The sequence below is a fragment of the Coregonus clupeaformis genome, chromosome 15 (genome assembly GCF_020615455.1).
Source record: "Coregonus clupeaformis isolate EN_2021a chromosome 15, ASM2061545v1, whole genome shotgun sequence".
Classification (NCBI taxonomy): domain Eukaryota; kingdom Metazoa; phylum Chordata; class Actinopteri; order Salmoniformes; family Salmonidae; genus Coregonus; species Coregonus clupeaformis.
The window spans coordinates 32042158-32060518 of NC_059206.1; the positions used below are offsets into that span (position 1 = coordinate 32042158).

The following is an 18361-nucleotide window of genomic DNA, read 5'->3' on the forward strand; positions in this document are numbered from 1 at the left end:
AACCTACCATTAAGATTATAGACTGATCATTTCTTTGTCAGTGGGCAAACGTACAAAATCAGCAGGGGATCAAATACTTTTTTCCCTCACTGTATATCCATCTATTCTACAGGTCTTCCATGTAAATAACAAGACATTGTCATTACTAAACCACAGAGTGTGTGTTGAAGGAGCAGCTACAATATCATACACAATATAGAGAAATATATAGATGGCACATATACGTAAATCGGCAGGAATAACAATAGGCATCTTTGTAGTTTGTGAGTTGCGTATTTTAGTTCAAATACGAAAGTAAGTTTAAGCATTTGGATTGACATAGTGCAAAAACAGCACTGATCTGTGCAAAACATACCAGCAGCAACAACACACAGGCAACATTCTGGTCATAACAAAATACCATTGAAAATGTAAACAATCACTGAGTGAAATGTGCTGTTGGGCGTAATCGCATCTGTCATATACATGCATTATCACTGCATGATCACTGCATCATCACTGATCTACACTACATCTACAGCACCAGTCATAAGTTTGGACACTTTTTTGGTTACTACATGATTCCATGTGTTATTTCATAGTTTTGATGTCTTCACTATTATTCTGCAAAAATAAAGAAAAACCCTTGAATGAGTAGGTGTGTCCAAACTTTTGACTGGTAGTGTATATGTGGTCGTTGGCAAGGTTGAGGAACAGACAGACGTTGTCCATGGAACCATTCTCCTCAAAGTCTGACTTGAAGAACAGAGCTGTCTCCATGTTGACCTGCGGTCAGGGGTTAGTGGTCAAGGGTTAAGGGACAATGTGCCTGCAACCGTGTGTGTGTGCGTGTGTCTCACCCCCATTGCGGCGAAGACGATAGCAAAGTTGTCATCACTGTAATCCATCACGTCTTTAGACTTCCTCACGAGGCCTGCCTGACGACAGATCTGAGCCACTATCGAGAGAGAGAGAGAGAGAGAGAGAGAGAGAGAGAGAGAGAGAGAGAGAGAGAGAGAGAGAGAGAGAGAGAGAGAGAGAGAGAGAGAGAGAGAGAGAGAGAGAGAGAGAGAAAATGTCAATTGGCTTTCTACCAAAATACCGTACTACAAACCATGTACACACCCTGCACATCCCTATTGGCAAACAAAACAAAACAAAAGCAAAGCCTTCTCATGCTTTGTTGATTTCAAAAAAGCTTTTGACACAATTTGGAATGAGGGTCTGCTATACAAATTGATGGAAAGCAGTGTTGGGGGAAAACATATCACATTATAAAATCAATGGTTAAAATTGGCAATAAACACACAGATTTCTATCCTCAGAGCTGTGGGATGAGACAGGGATGCAGCTTGAGCCCCACCCTATTCAACCTTTATATCATTGAATTGGCATTGGCACTAGAACAGTCTGCAGCACCCGGCCTCACCCTACTGAACTCATAAATCAAACGTCTACTGTTTGCAGATGATCTGGTGCTTCTATCCCCAACCAAGTAGGGCCTACAGCAGCACCTAGACCTTCTGCACATATTCTGTCAGACTTGGGCCCTGACAGTGAATCTCAGTAAGACAAAAATAATGGTGTTCCAAAAAAGGTCCAGTAGCCAGGACAACAAATACAAATTATATCTAGACACCGTTGCCCTAGAGAACACCAAGAATTATACGTACCTCGGCCTAAACATCAACACCACAGGTAACTTCCACAAGGCTGTGAACGATCTGAGAGACAAGGCAAGAAGGGCCTTCTACGCTATCAAAAGGAACATAAAACTCAAAATCCCAATTAGGATCTGGCTAAAAATACTTCAATAAGTTATAGAATCCATTGCCCTCTATGGTCGTGAGGTCTGGGGTCCACTCAACAACCAACAATTCACAAAATGGGACAAACAACCAAATGAGACCCTGCACGCAGAATTCTGCAAAAACAAATACTTTGTGTGCAACATAAATCTTAAAACTTGCTAGTTATCAATATCCAGAAAAGAGCTGTTAAATTCTACAACCACCTAAAAGGAAGCGATGCCTACACATTCCACCTACAGAGAGATTAACCTAGAGAAGCGTTACCTCAGCCAGCTGGTTCTGGGGCTCCGTTCTCAAACACAAAACAGACCCCACAGAGCCCCAGGACAGCAACACAATTAGACCCAACCAAATTATGAGAAAGCAAATAGATAACTATACTCAACAAAATAATAAACGCAACATTTAAAGTGTTGGTCCCATGTTTCATGAGCTGAAATAAAAGATCCCAGACATTTTCCATAAACACAAAAAGCTTATTTCTCTCAAATGTTGTGCACAAATTTGTTTACATTCCTGTTAGTGAGCATTTCTCCTTTGCCAAGATAATCCATCCACCTGAAAGGTGTGGCATATCAAGAAGCTGATTAAACAGCATGATCATTACACAGGTGCACCTTGTGCTGGGGACAATAAAAGGCCACTCTAAAATGTGCAGTTTTGTCACACAATACAATGCCACAGATGTCTCAAGTTTAGAGGGAGCGTGCACTTGGAATGTTAACTGCAGGAATGTCCACCAGAGCTGCTGCCAGATAATTGAATGTTCATCTCTCTAGAGAATTTGGCAGTACGTCCAACCGGCCTCACAACCGCAGATCACATGTAACCACGCCAGCCCAGGACCTCCACATCCTGCTTCTTCACCAGTGGGATCGTCTGAGACCAGCCACCCGGACAGCTGATGAAACTGTGGGTTTGCACAACCAAAGAATTTCAGCACAAACTGTGAGAAACCATCTCAGGGAAGCTCTTCTGCATGCTCGTCGTCCTCACCAGGGTCTTGATCTGACTGCAGTTCGGCGTTGTAACTGACTTCACTGGGCAAATGCTCACCTTCGATGGCAACTGGCACGCTGGAGAAGTGTGCTCTTCACGGATGAATCTGGGTTTCAACTGTACCCAGCAGATGGCAGACAGCATGTATGGCATGGGCAGGCATAAGCTACGGACAACGAACACAATTGCATCTTATCGATGGCAATTTGAATGCACAGAGATACTGTGACGAGATCCTGAGGCCCATTGACATGCTATTCATCCGCCACATGATAATGCACGGCCCCATGTCACAAGGATCTTTACACAATTCCTGGAAGCTGAACATTTCCCAGTTCTTCCATGGCCTGCATACTCACCAGACATGTTACCCTTTGAGCATGTTTGGGCTGCTCTGGATTGACGTGTACGACAGCGTGTTCCAGTACCACCAATATCCAGCAGCTTCGCACAGCCATTGAAGAGGAGTGGGACAACATTCCACAGGCCATAATCAACAGCCTGATCAACTCTATGCAAATGAGATGTGTTGCGCTGCATGAGGCAAATGGTGGTCACACCAGATACTGACTGGTTTTCTGATCCACGCCCCTACCTTTTTTTAAAGGTATCTGTGACCAACAGATGCATATCTGTATTCTCAGTCATGTGAAATCCATAGATTAGGGCCTAATGAATTTATTTCAATTGACTGATTTCCTTAAATGAACTTGTTATGACAAGTTTCTCTGTAATCAAGTAATTCATGATGCAAGAAGATATTTAACACTTAGATGGAGAATTGATGCAAATTATTTAATAGATACGGTACCGGGTTCGCATAACAAACGGCACGTGCTTTGCCTCTTGTCATCCGAACTCACTGAACAAAGGAAATCTCTTAGCTTATATATTTGTTTTCAAGCTAATTCTATCCAACAGTTGCCAACCATTATTGAGTGTCACTCCTCACCAGAAAAGGATCACCCTATATGGTATTTTGTTGCACCCTAGTAAGGATATTCCATCACGTACTCCTCCTAAGATTAGCACCAGTGGCCCCCCTGCTATCTTGGCCCGCATACTTTTGTCACGAATTCAGCTGAGGCTGCCCCTCCTCCTTGCTCAGGCAGGTTTCGGCGTTCATCGTCACCGGCTTACTAGCCACTACCGCTCAATTTATCATCACCCCATTTGTCTTGTCTTGTCTTGTCAATCACACACATCTGTGGTCCTCTGTAGCTCAGCTGGTAGAGCACGGCACTTGTAACGCCAAGGTAGTGGGTTCGATCCCCAGGACCACCCATACACAAAAATGTATGCACGCATGACTGTAAGTCGCTTTGGATAAAAGCGTCTGCTAAATGGCATATTATATTTTATATTATATCTGGAAATTGGAATGCCTAAACAGAGAGTACACAGTGGCAGAATACCTGACCACGGTGACAGACCCAAAATTAAGAAAATCCTTGACTGTTGGCCCAGAACAGGAAAGCACGTCTGGCCCTTAAATCTACAAGGAAAGCTAACATTAAAAATATGCATGTCAATCTCAAATTAGAAGTGAGATTGACTTCATCATTACTTATATTTGTGAGAGGTTTTGACATGTTTAAACTACAAGCACACAGCTCAGACACTCATGCATACCCCACAAAACATGCAACTAGAGGTCTCTTCACAGTCCCCAACTTCACAGTCCCCAGACTATGGGGGGTGCACAGTACTACATAGAGCCATGACTACATGGAACTCTATTTCACATCAAGTAACTCACACAAGCATTAAAATACACCATATCGAACAGCGGGGACTGTAAAGAGCCACACACACAGGCACAGACACACGCATACACACACATAGATTTTATGTTGTAGATATGTGGGAGTAGAGTAGTGGACTGAGAACACACACTTAATGTGTTGTGAAATCTTTTGTGAAATGTAATTTAATGTTTTTAATTGTATATAACTGCCTCACACTGCCCTACCCTATGCTTTGACTTCTTTCTCCCCTCTCTCTCCAGATAAAATCTTGTGACTTGTGACGGCAGGCCGCCCAACAACCTGCCCGCTTGACCCTATCCCCTCCTCTCTTCTCCAGACCATCTCCGGTGACCTTCACCCTTACCTCACCTCGCTGATCAACTCATCCTTGACCGCTGGCTATGTCCCTTCCGTCTTCAAGAGAGCGAGAGTTGCACCCCTTCTCAAAAAACCAACACTCGATCCCTCCGATGTCAACAACTACAGACCAGTATCCCTTCTTTCTTTTCTCTCCAAAACTATTGAGCGTGCCGTCTTTAGCCAACTCTCTTGCTATCTCTCTCAGAATGACCTTCTTGATCCAAACCAGTCAGGTTTCAAGACTGGTCATTCAACTGAGACTGCTCTTCTCTGTGTCACGGATGCTCTCCGCACTGCTAAAGCTAACTCTCTCTCCTCTGCTCTTGTCCTTCTAGACCTGTCTGCTGCCTTTGATACTGTGAACCATCAGATCCTCCTCTCCACCCTCTCCGAGCTGGGCATCTCCGGCGCGGCTCACTCTTGGATTGCGTCCTACCTGACCGGTCGCTCCTACCAAGTGGCGTGGCGAGAAGCTGTCTCCGCACCACGTGCTCTCACCACTGGTGTCCCCAGGGCTCAGTTCTAGGCCCTCTCCTATTCTCGCTATACACCAAGTCACTTGGCTCTGTCATATCCTCACATGGCCTCTCCTATCATTGCTACGCTGACGACACACAACTAATCTTCTCCTTTCCCCCTTCTGATAACCAGGTGGCGAATCGCATCTCTGCATGTCTGGCAGACATATCAGTATGGATGACGGATCACCACCTCAAGCTGAACCTTGGCAAGACGGAGCTGCTCTTCCTCCCGGGAAGGACTGCCTGTTCCATGATCTCGCCATCACGGTTGACAACTCCGTTGTGTCCTCCTCCCAGAGTGCGAAGAGCCTTGGCGTGACCCTGGACAACACCCTGTCGTTCTCCGCTAACATCAAGGCGGTGACCCGATCCTGTAGGTTCATGCTCTACAACATTCGGAGTGTACGACCCTGCCTTACACAGGAAGCGGCACAGGTCCTAATCCAGGCACTTGTCATCTCCCGTCTGGATTACTGCAACTCGCTGTTGGCTGGGCTCCCCTGCCTGTGCCATTAAACCCCTACAACTCATCCAGAATGCCGCAGCCCGTCTGGTGTTCAACCTTCCCAAGTTCTCTCACGTCACCCCGCTCCTCCGCACACTCCACTGGCTTCCAGTTGAAGCTCGCATCTGCTACAAGACCATGGTGCTTGCCTACGGAGCTGTGAGGGGAACGGCACCTCCGTACCTTCAGGCTCTGATCAGTCCCTACACCCAAACGAGGGCATTGCGTTCATCCACCTCTGGCCTGCTGGCTCCCTACCTCTGCGGAAGCATAGTTCCCGCTCAGCCCAGTCAAAATTGTTCGCTGCTCTGGCACCCCAATGGTGGAACAAGCTCCCTCACGACGCCAGGACAGCGGAGTCACTCACCACCTTCCGGAGACATTTGAAACCCCACCTCTTTAAGGAATACCTGGGATAGGATAAAGTAATCATTCTACCCACCCCCCACCCCCCAATTTTTTTTTTTTTTTTATAATAAAATAGAAAAAATAATAAAAACGAACAAAAAAATATTGGAAAGTGGTTATCCCACTGGCTATAAGGTGAATGCACCTATTTGTAAGTCGCTCTGGATAAGAGCGTCTGCTAAATAACGTAAATGTAAATGTAAATGTTAATTTTGCTGGACACAAGAAAGAGTAGATGGCAGCAGCAAATGGGGATCCATAATAAATACAAATATGTACAGATCCAGTGAGCATAGCCTTGCTATTGAGAGAAAACGCCATAGGCAGACCTGGCTCTCAAGAGAAGACAGGCTATGTGAACACTGCCCACAAAATGAGGTGGAAACTGAGCTGCACCTCCTAACCTCCTGCCAAATGTATGAACACCTTAGAGATACATATTTCCCACAGATCATACGGACCCACAAAGAGTTTGAAAACAAATCCAACATTGATAAACTCCCATATGTGTTAGGCAAAATACCGAAGTCTGCAATCACAGCAGCAAGATTTGTGGCCAGTTGCCATGAGAAAAGGGCAACCAGTGCAGCACAAACAACATTGTAAATACCACCAATATTTATCTGTTTATTTATCTTCCCCTACTATTCGTACAACAACTATTTGCACATTGCTAAAACACTGTAGATAAAGTGCATTCGGAAAGTACAGTTACAGCCTTATTCTAAAATTGATTAAATCGTTTATTCCCTCATCAATCTACACATAATGACAAAGCAAAAACAGATTTGTAGAAATTGTATCAATAAAATAAAAACTGAAATATGACATTTACATAAGTATTCAGACCATTTACTCAGTACTTTGTTGAAGCACCTTTGGCAGCGATTACAGCCTCGAGTCTTCTTGGGTATGACCGGGCTCAAGTCCGGGCTCTGGCTGGGCCACTCAAGGATATTCAGAAAGTTGTCCCGAAGCCACTCCTGCGTTGTCTTGGCTGTGTGCTTAGGGTCGTTGTCCTGTTGGAAGGTAAACCTTCACCCCAGTCTGAGGTCCTGAGCACTCTGGAGCAGGTTTTCATCAAGTTTCTCTCTGTACTTTGCTCCGTTCATCTTTTCCTCAATCCTGACTAGTCTCTCAGTCCCTGCCACTGAAAAACATCCCCACAGCATGATGCTGCCACCACCATGCTACACCGTAGGGATGGTGCCAGGTTTCCTTCAGACGTGATGCTTGGCATTCAGGCCAAAGATTTCAATCTTGGTTTCATCAGACCAGAGAATCTTGGTTCTCATGGTCTGGGAGTCTTTAGGTGCCTTTTGGCAAACTCCAAGCAGGATGTCATGTGCCTTTTACTGAGGAGTCGCTTCCGTCTGGCCACTCTACCATAAAGGCCTGATTGGTGGAGTGCTGCAGAGATGGTTGTCCTTCTGGAAGGTTCTCCCATCTCCACAGAGGAAACCTGGAGCTCTGTCAGAGTGACCATTGGGTTCTTGTTCACCTCCCTGACCAAGGCCCTTCTCCCCCGATTGCTCAGTTTGGCCAGGCAGCCAGCTCTAGGAAGACTCTTGGTGGTTCCAAAGTTCTTCCATTTAAGAATGATGGAGGCCACTGTGTTCTTGGGGACCTTCAATACTTCAGACATGTTTTGGTACCCTTCCCCAGATCTGTGCCTCGACACAATCCTGTCTCGGAGCTCTACGGACAATTCCTTCGACCTCATGGCTTGGTTTTTCCTCTGACATGCACTGTCAACTGTGGGACCATATATAGACAGGTGTGTTTTTCCCCCAAATCATGTCCAAACAATTGAATTTACCACAGGTGGACTCCAATCAAGTTGTAGAAACATCTCAAGGATGATAAATAGAAACAGGATGCACCTGAGCTCAATTTTGAGTCTCCTAGGAAAGGGTCTGAATACTTTTGGAAATAAGGTATTTATGTTTTTTTTTTATGTAAATCTGCAAAATTAGAAATACAAACGTTTTTTGCTTTGTCATTATGGGTTATTATGTGAGGGAAAAAAATATTTCATGAATTTTAGAATAAGGCTGTAACGTAACAAAATGTGGAAAAAGTCAAGGGGTCTGAATACTTTCTGAATGCACTGTAGCTGATAATATAGCACTTGAAATGTCTATATTTTTCAAACCTTAATGACTGCAATGTTTACTGTTAATTTCTAATTGTTTTTAGTTGATATTGTTTTGTGTCTTCTCACTTTTGTTTATTGTTAATTTCACTTGCTTTGGCAATGTAAACACGTTTCCACAGGCCAATAAAGCCCATTTGAATTGAAAGAGAAAGCAAGAGAGAGAGAGAGAGAGAGAGAGCACGAGAGAGAGAGAGAGCACGAGAGAGAGACAGAGAGAGAGAAAGAGAGATAGTAAAATATACACACGCTGCAGGATATGAAAAGCTCAAAGCTCATTTCCCCATTTCATCAAACTGAACTAATTAAAAGGAAATGATACAAATGAATGAATCAATTTCATTAGTAGGTTTAATCAGTACTAGACCCTTTGGATGTGCTGCTTTAATACCTTCACACAGATTACCAGGCCATTCACACAGCTCTTAATGCTAAAGATGGGGGTTGAGGGAGGTACACTGTGTGTGTGTGTGTGTTTGTGTGTGTTTGTGTGTGTGTATGTGTGCGTGTGTGTACCTCGTTGTGTGGCAGTCCTGCAGCAGAGAAGATGGTATTTTCTGCCCTTTAACGATGCTGTTCATGCCGTCTATTGCAGAGATCCCTGTCTGGATCATCTCCTGCGGGTAGATACGACACTGAGGGTTGATAGGCTGGCCTGGACACACACACACACACACACACACACACACAATCATCTCCTCTGGGTAGGAACAACACTATCTTTACATACATTTCTCTCAATCTATATCAGTAGATGTGTACCCATGATGTCCAGGTAGTCCTCTGCCATTACTGCGGAGCCTTTATCGATGGGCTTGCCTGATCCATTAAACACACGACCTGCAAACAGAAATGCATATATACACATACACACATTCAGATTGACAGTCTTCAGAGACGTGTGTTACTGTATGTGTGTAAAAAGTATTACATTCCTACCCAGCATATCTTCAGAGACAGGTGTGCGTAGGATGTCTCCTGTAAACTCACAGCTGGTCTTCTTAGTATCAATACATTTATATTTTTACATTTTAGTCATTTAGCAGACGCTCTTATCCAGAGCGACTTAGTTAGTGAGTGCATACATTTTCATACTGGGCCCCCGTGGGAATCGAACCCACAACCATGGCGTTGCAAGCGCCATGCTCTATCGACTGAGCTACACGGGACCTGATGTCCCCTCAAACATCTACACACACACGCACCAGGAGAATTGTTAGATGTGTGTTTTTGAGACCTGATGAGAAAGTTACAAACAATTAACATCAATACTACGATGGCTTACGTGTCAAGCAAAACCTTTTGTGGAAGGTACTGCGCTGTGTAAATCAAGCTGACAATAGCAGATCATCAACATAAATGTAGGTGTATTGGATTGAATCCAAAGTGGACAACAACTGTCTTCACTGGCGCAACAAACGAGACATCAAAATATTCTGGACATTCATCCGAACACTGTTTCCCCGCACTTTGGCTGTTTTTGCATGGCATGCTATATCACAACATCCAGGTACATTGGCTTACGAAAGTATTCATCCCTCCTATTTTGTTGCCTTACAACCTGGAATTAAAATTGATTTTTGGGGGGTTTGTATCATTTGACTTACACAACATGCCTACCACTTTGAAGATGCAAAATATTTGTAATTGTGAAACAAACAAGAAATAAGACAAGAAAACAGAAAACTTGAGCGTGCATATTTTAGCTCAATTTTAGTCTCATCTGACCAGAGTACCTTCTTCCATATGTTTGGGGAGTCTCCCACATGCCTTTTGGCGAACACCAAACGCGTTTGCTTATTTTTTTCATTAAGCAATGGCTTTTTTCTGGCCACTCTTCCGTAAAGCCCAGCTCTGTGGAGTGTACGGCTTAAAGTGGTCTTATGGACAGATACTCCAATCTCCACTGTGGAGCTTTGCAGCTCCTTCAGGGTTATCTTTGGTCTCTTTGTTGCCTCTCTGATTAATGCCCTGCTTGCCTAGTCCGTGAGTTTTGGTGGGCGGCCCTCTCTTGGCAGGTTTGTTGTGGTGCCATATTCTTTAAATTTTTTAATAATGGATTTAATGGTGCTCCGTGGGATGTACAAAGTTTCTGATACATTTTTTTAACCAAACCCTGATCTGTACTTCTACACAACTTTGTCTCTGACCTGTTTGGAGAGCTCCTTGGTCTTCATGGTGCCTCTTGCTTGGTGGTGCCCCTTGCTTAGTGGTGTTGCAGACTCTGGGGCCTTTCAGAACAGGTGTATATATACTGAGATCATGTGACAGATCATGTGACACTTAGATTGCACACAGGTGGACTTTATTTAACTAATTATGTGACTTCTGAAGGTAATTGGTTGCACCAGATCTTATTTAGGGGCTTCTTAGCAAAGGGGGTGAATACATATGCACGCACCTCTTTTCAGTTATTTATTTTGTATAATTTATTTTAACATGTTATTTTTTTCATTTCATTTCACCAATTTGGACTATTTTGTGTGTGTCCATTACATGAAATCCAAATAAAAATCCATTTAAATTACAGGTTGTAATGCAACAAAATAGGAAAAACGCCAAGAGGGATGAATACTTTTGCAAGGCACTGTAATTGTCATTCAGAAAAACATTTCCTGGCGTTAGGCGACTCTTTTTGTTAGAAGCGTTTGATTTTGTAATCACATACTGTACATCATTTTGGATTTGTGTGCCCATTAAAACGGTTTTCACGCAGCCGCATAGGCATGGGTGGGCCTGGATGGGTCTGGGCCCACCCATTCGGGTGCCAGGCCCACCCAATTAGATTGAGCTAAAATAAATGCTCTCTACTTCTCAGTGTTCCAAACGGGATATTATTTGTCTTTTTACCTAAACATGTAAACACCATCAGATAGAATTCATAGCAAGCAGAGCACTGGAATTACATTCAAATTAATTGGAATGACCTTCACTTTCATGGGATAAGTGGCCAAAAACAACTAACTGAAAAACACAACCCCAATAAGCCACGAATATGACAGCATTGAGGCATATTTCACTGTGCTTCTATGGCTATGTGCACCATGCCACTGCCTACTTCATTTGTTAATTTAGCAAACAAGACTGCTCATAATCCAATGCCTTTATCACAGTCAACACACCTCCTACTAGGCAGACACTGGTTGAATTAACATTGTTTCCACATCATTTTTTACTTATCTATTTTTTACTTCAGTTTATTTTAGTAAATACTTTCTTAAAACGTATTTTTCTTAAAACTGCATTGTTGGTTAAGGGTTTGTAAGTAAGCATTTCACTGTAAGGTCTGATTGGCTCAAACGCATTAAGAAGGAAAGAAATTCCACAAATTAACTTTTAAGAAGGCACACCTGTTAATTGAAATGCATTACAGGTGACTACCTCATGAAGCTGGTTGAGAGAATGCCTAGACAAAAGGAACACCTACAGTGGGGAAAAAAAGTATTTAGTCAGCCACCAATTGTGCAAGTTCTCCCACTTAAAAAGATGATAGAGGTCTGTAATTTTCATCATAGGTACACGTCAACTATGACAGACAAATTGAGAAAAAAAATCCTGAAAATCACATTGTAGGATTTTTCATGAATTTATTTGCAAATTATGGTGGAAAATAAGTATTTGGTCACCTACAAACAAGCAAGATTTCTGGCTGTCACAGACCTGTAACTTCTTCTTTAAGAGGCTCCTCTGTCCTCCACTCGTTACCTGTATTAATGGCACCTGTTTGAACTTGTTATCAGTATAAAAGACACCTGTCCACAACCTCAAACAGTCACACTCCAAACTCCACTATGGCCAAGACCAAAGAGCTGTCAAAGGACACCAGAAACAAAATTGTAGACCTGCACCAGGCTGGGAAGACTGAATCTGCAATAGGTAAGCAGCTTGGTTTGAAGAAATCAACTGTGGGAGCAATTATTAGGAAATGGAAGACATACAAGACCACTGATAATCTCCCTCGATCTGGGGCTCCATGCAAGATCTCACCCCGTGGGGTCAAAATGATCACAAGAACGGTGAGCAAAAATCCCAGAACCACACAGGGGGACCTAGTGAATGACCTGCAGAGAGCTGGGACCAAAGTAACAAAGCCTACCATCAGTAACACACTACGCCGCCAGGGACTCAAATCCTGCAGTGCCAGACGTGTCCCCCTGCTTAAGCCAGTACATGTCCAGGCCCATCTGAAGTTTACTAGAGTGCATTTGGATGATCCAGAATAGGATTGGGAGAATGTCATATGGTCAGATGAAACCAAAATAGAACTTTTTGGTAAAAACTCAACTTGTCGTGTTTGGAGGACAAAGAATGCTGAGTTGCATCCAAAGAACACCATACCTACTGTGAAGCATGGGGGTGGAAACATCATGCTTTGGGGCTGTTTTTCTGCAAAGGGACCAGGACGACTGATCCGTGTAAAGGAAAGAATGAATGGGGCCATGTATCGTGAGATTTTGAGTGAAAACCTCCTTCCATCAGCAAGGGTATTGAAGATGAAACGTGGCTGGGTCTTTCAGCATGACAATGATCCCAAACACACTGCCCGGGCAATGAAGGAGTGGCTTCGTAAGAAGCATTTCAAGGTCCTGGAGTGGCCTAGCCAGTCTCCAGATCTCAACCCCATAGAAAATCTTTGGAGGGAGTTGAAAGTCTGTGTTGCCCAGCGACAGCCCCAAAACATCACTGCTCTAGAGGAGATCTACATGGAGGAATGGGCCAAAATACCAGCAACAGTGTGTGAAAACCTTGTGAAGACTTACAGAAAACGTTTGACCTGTGTCATTGCCAACAAAGGGTATATGACAAAGTATTGAGTAACTTTTGTTATTGACCAAATACTTATTTATTTGCAAATCAATTCATTAAAAATCCTACAATGTGATTTTCTGGATTTTATTTTCTCATTTTGTCTGTCATAGTTGACGTGTACCTATGATGAATATTACAGGCCTCTCTCATCTTTTTAAGTGGGAGAACTTGCACAATTGGTGGCTGACTAAATATTTTTTTTCCCCACTGTATGTGAGAATGCTATTCATTGACTGCAGCTCAGCATTCAACACCATAGTGCCCTCAAAGCTCATCACTAAGCTAAGGACCCTGGGACTAAACACCTCCCTCTGCAATTGGATCCTGGACTTCCTGACGGACCGCCCCCAGGTGGTAAGGGTAGGTAACAACACATCCGCCACGCTGATCCTCAACACGGGGGCCCCTCAGGGGTGCGCGCTCAGTCCCCTCCTGTACTCCCTGTTCACTCATGACTGCATGGCCAGGCACGACTCCAACACCATCATTAAGTTTGCCGATGACACAACAGTGGTAGGCCTGATCACCGACAATGACGAGACAGCCTATAGGGAGGAGGTCAGAGTCCTGGCCATGTGGTGCCAGGACAACAACCTCTCCCTCAACGTGATCAAGACAAAGGAGATGATTGTGGACTACAGGAAAAAGAAGAGGACTGAGCACGCACCCATTCTCATTTTTGCATTGCCCCCCCACCCCTCTTTTACGCTGCTGCTACTCTCTGTTTATTATCTATGCATAGTCACTTTAATAACTGTACCTACATGAACATATTACCCCAATTACCTCGACTAACCGGTGGCCCCGCAGATTGACTTGGTACCGGTACCCCCTGTATATAGCCTCGCTATTGTTATTTTTACTGCTGCTCTTTAATTATTTGTTACTTTATTTCTTATTATTTTATATTGTATTTTTTTGTGATTTTTTTGGTATTCTTTCTTAAAACTGCATTATTGGTTAAGGGCTTGTACGTAAGCATTTCACTGTAAGATCTACACCTGTTGTATTCGGCGCATGTGACAAATACATTTTGATTTGATTTGATTTGAAGAGTGTGCAAAGATGTCATCAAGGCAAAGGGTGGCTACTTTGAAGAATCTCAAATATAACATATATTTTGATTTGTTTAACACTTTTTTGGTTACCACATGATTCCATGTGTGTTATTTCATAGTTTTGATGTCTTTACTATTATTCTCCAATGTAGAAAATAGTAAAAATAAAGAAAAACCCTTGAATGAGTAGGTGTGTCCAAACTTTTGACTGTATATATATTTTTTGCCTGTTTTGCATGTTATTTTGGCATTCATATGTGTCACATATCAGTTTGCTAACGATGTTAAAACAAATAATCATTGAGTTAATAAAGCCGCATCCAAACATGGTCTCTATTTTGCTTTCTTGAGTAAGGCAGCTCCAAAATGCAGGTGTTTCAGCCTAGCTCAGTGCTTTCTGTGGTGGTAGGGCAGCCTGCGCAAAATACAGAGTGTAGGGGTTGGTAATGTTCTCTAGTTGCGCCGTGATTGGCTCAGTGTTCTGTTACTCATGGGGACACTACTCACCACAAACTCTACGGGGAGAGCTTGAAAATTCTAGCCCCTTCGGTGCTGCCATAGATTTACATTAGAAGTGCCCATCCAAGAAGGCTCAAGGTCATTGGCCACAGATAAGATTACGTCAAATCACATCATATCTACCGTAGCTTTGATTAGACTGATCATGTCAACGTCATACTTTCAAAATCTTAGCTAGCAAGCTAGACAAGCAGTCATCATCCTGAATCAAGTCGATAATCTACTGGCAGATCCTTTTCAATCCTTGTCATATGAAGAGAAACTATAGATAAAACGTATCGGTGCAAATCGGCCATTGGACATAAACATTACAAGTTGGAAATCGCAAATTCAACAATGAGTGGTTTGGAAGGAATTAGTGGCTAACTGCAAGCGTTACAAAACAATCACTAGCCTGCTATTCAGTGGAGAGGGCGTGTGGTCCAAGTCTGGGTTTAAGGGTCTCTTTCCCAAGCTTAAAATGATAAACATTCACATGCAACACCATGGGCCAGAAAATGTTGAATATATTCGCCATGCTGTCAATTCAACATGACTTCTGCCGCGTTCAAAACAACTGGAAACTCGGAACTGGGAAATCTCAGACTTCAGTGAGTTCATGACAACTGGGAACTCTGAAAGAAACTAGCTCCAACTGAGAAAATACGTTTTGAACGGTCATCCAACTCGGAATTCCAAATCAGGAACTCGGGAACCTTGTTTTTTTCAGAGTTCCCAGTTGTCTTGAAAGCACCATAAATCCCGAGAATGCCAGACTTTGATGACAAAGTTTGATGACAGAATTTGACCACAAGAAGGACCGCCGCGCCACCTTCCTATTCAAATGACTACAGCACAACAAAGTGAGTCCAAAAATGTATTGTATGCTTCTGTATAAATGATGTAATATGCCAGGGAGATATGTATACTGTAGCTAAAAAAGTAATACTAAGTGTATGTTGTGTAGTAAGCTGTTTGTAGCCGTGTGCCTCACCCTAATAATTTGGTCGCTTCCCCCTCATAACTTAGCCTACTGTGCTGACTTGGTGGTGCACATGTAGCCTATAGCCTGTTTTAGAGAAATGTCTTCATCGAATATTGTAAGAGCTTTCATTGTCTGCTTATATGCCTCCTTTATTTATCCTACGGTTCTGACTTGGTGAACAGGGAGAATACTGTAAGAACGGGCCTTGTTCTGAATTCTGTCGCTGTACATTTCAAAGGTGCTGAACAAATAGTTATATTGACTACGTCCATCTTAGCTCACTCATTAGTGTCTTAATCGAAATTACGGATTACTTCTTATTCGCTCATTGTTCCCTTATGCCATAGTTTGTACATCTCAATTGTCAGTAGAAACCACATTTGTTAAACAAGTTATCCATATCAGCTATGTTTTTTAAAAAGGCAGTAAATTAGGCTGAATGAACTGTTTCGCTGCCAGACAAGGCTCCGCTGATAGCCAGGTGTCGCAGTGGTAAGGATTCACTCCATGGTGCTGAAAAGAAAGCTCTGCTGTTGGGACAGCTTTATGTAGGCCCAAACAGTTTGTGGGAACCATTTGTCACCGTTATAGTGCAATTAATGTAATATTTAGTGTTGTGTTGTGGCTTTGCTGGCTTGCATAAAAAATGGTAAAAAGAGTTTGCCCAGCCAAGATTGAAATGCCAAATTGCCACTGGAAATATTACTATAATAAGGCTACAAGGCTGTTTTTAGCCTACAGCCTTCAGACAGGTTTAAACGGGTTTCGGCAGGATTTAGGATGTTGCACACCCTTGGCTGAACTTGGTGTGCAACATTTTAAGTTGTCCGGAAATCTGAAAATGGTGGTGGAAAATTGTGTTTTATTAAGACAGTACACATATTTTTCCAGTTTTTCGATGCTAGACGATAGTCCAGCTCTAGCGCCCACTATCAGCTGCATCGGCTAGCGAAGGCTCAGCGTTCGCGCTAAAATATAACGCGTTGTGTTTTGTGGCACTGCTTCGACTAAGATGTCCCTGATGTCCCCTCAAACACACACACACATACACAAACTGACCTGCACCACAGCTTTAGACCTGTAACCTCCAACACCTGGCCGCTCCTCTTGGTTCCATCTGGCAGGGTCAGGTGGACGATCTCTGCATACCTGGGGAACTATCACACACACACAGGGTCAGGAGGATGAATTCACCACAACAGGGGTACTGGACAACATCGCTGCAGATCAGAGACTGGCTGTGTTTAATACAGCATGTTGGTTTGGAGATGTACTCATCTGTGATCGTTCACCTTCACCTGATCCAGAATCACCAGAGGCCCGTTGACTCCAGATACTGTCTTATAAGCTACAGTACAGACAGAAAACAGAGTTACTCGCACACTGCCCCCACCCCTTGTAGTAAGAAGCAGCAATTCATGCAACTCCTGAAAAACACTTTGAGGGGTGGTGATGGTGAAATAAGATTTATTTGAAATCATTAGGCTATGAGAAACTTATATTTTACAGCAATTATAACAATTAGTTTCAATAGGAATCGACGTCCCTGAATACTAGTCATCATCACTTGCCGCAGACTGCCCAACGTTATCTCCTATCGGGCTGTGGCTACTGCCCCGACAGACACTGTAATAACTCACTCAGGCGCGGATGGGAGATATAGTCGCGATTAAGGGCCAGGACGTGCTTCCGGGAGGAAGCCGTTTTGTTGCCGCCGGTAACGGCTGAGGAGAGCTCGTTAACAGCTTCGCTCACCGTCCCCTTCAACACATTCAACGCCATGTTTACCTCTAGATTGGAGTTGGAGAAGACAAGTCGTGACAGCAGGACTGCGCATGCGAGGTAGCTACGAAGAGGAACTGACCAAGGTGCTGATTTTGTCGAGATGTTTTATTATTTCAAGGGTAACTGTAACTGATATTTTGGTCTAAAACGACTATTACACATCAACAGAAAGCTCTTGGTGAGATATACAGTGCCTTCAGAAAGTATTCACACCTCTTGACTTTTCCACATTTCCACATTTTTGTCATTGGCCTACTACACATAATACCTCATAATGTCAAAGTGGAATTATGTTTTTCGATTTTTTAAAACAAATTAATTAAAAATGAAAAGCTGAAATGTCTTGAGTCAATAAGTATTCAACCCATTTGTTATGACATGCCTAAATAAGTTCAGGAGTAAAAGATTACTTAACAAGTCACAAAATAAGTTGCATGGACTCACTCCTTGTGCAATAATAGTGTTTAACATGATTTCTGAATGACTACCACATCTTTGTACATCACACATACAATGATCTGTAAGGTCCCTCAGTCAAGCAGTGTATTTCAAACACAGATTCAACCACAAAGACCATGGAGGTTTTCCAATACCTCGCAAAGAATGGCACCTATTGGTACAGTGAGGGAAAAAAGTATTTGATCCCCTGCTGATTTTGTACGGTTGCCCACTGACAAAGACATGATCAGTCTATAATTTAATGGTAGGTTTATTTGAACAGTGAGAGACAGAATAACAAC

At 43.1% G+C, this 18361-nt stretch overlaps 1 pseudogene; it reads right to left on the reverse strand.

The window, feature by feature from the left end:
* Positions 1–642: 642 nt before the first annotated feature.
* Positions 643–17618, reverse strand: LOC121583360 (annotated as a pseudogene).
* Between the last annotated feature and the right edge of the window lie 743 nt (positions 17619–18361).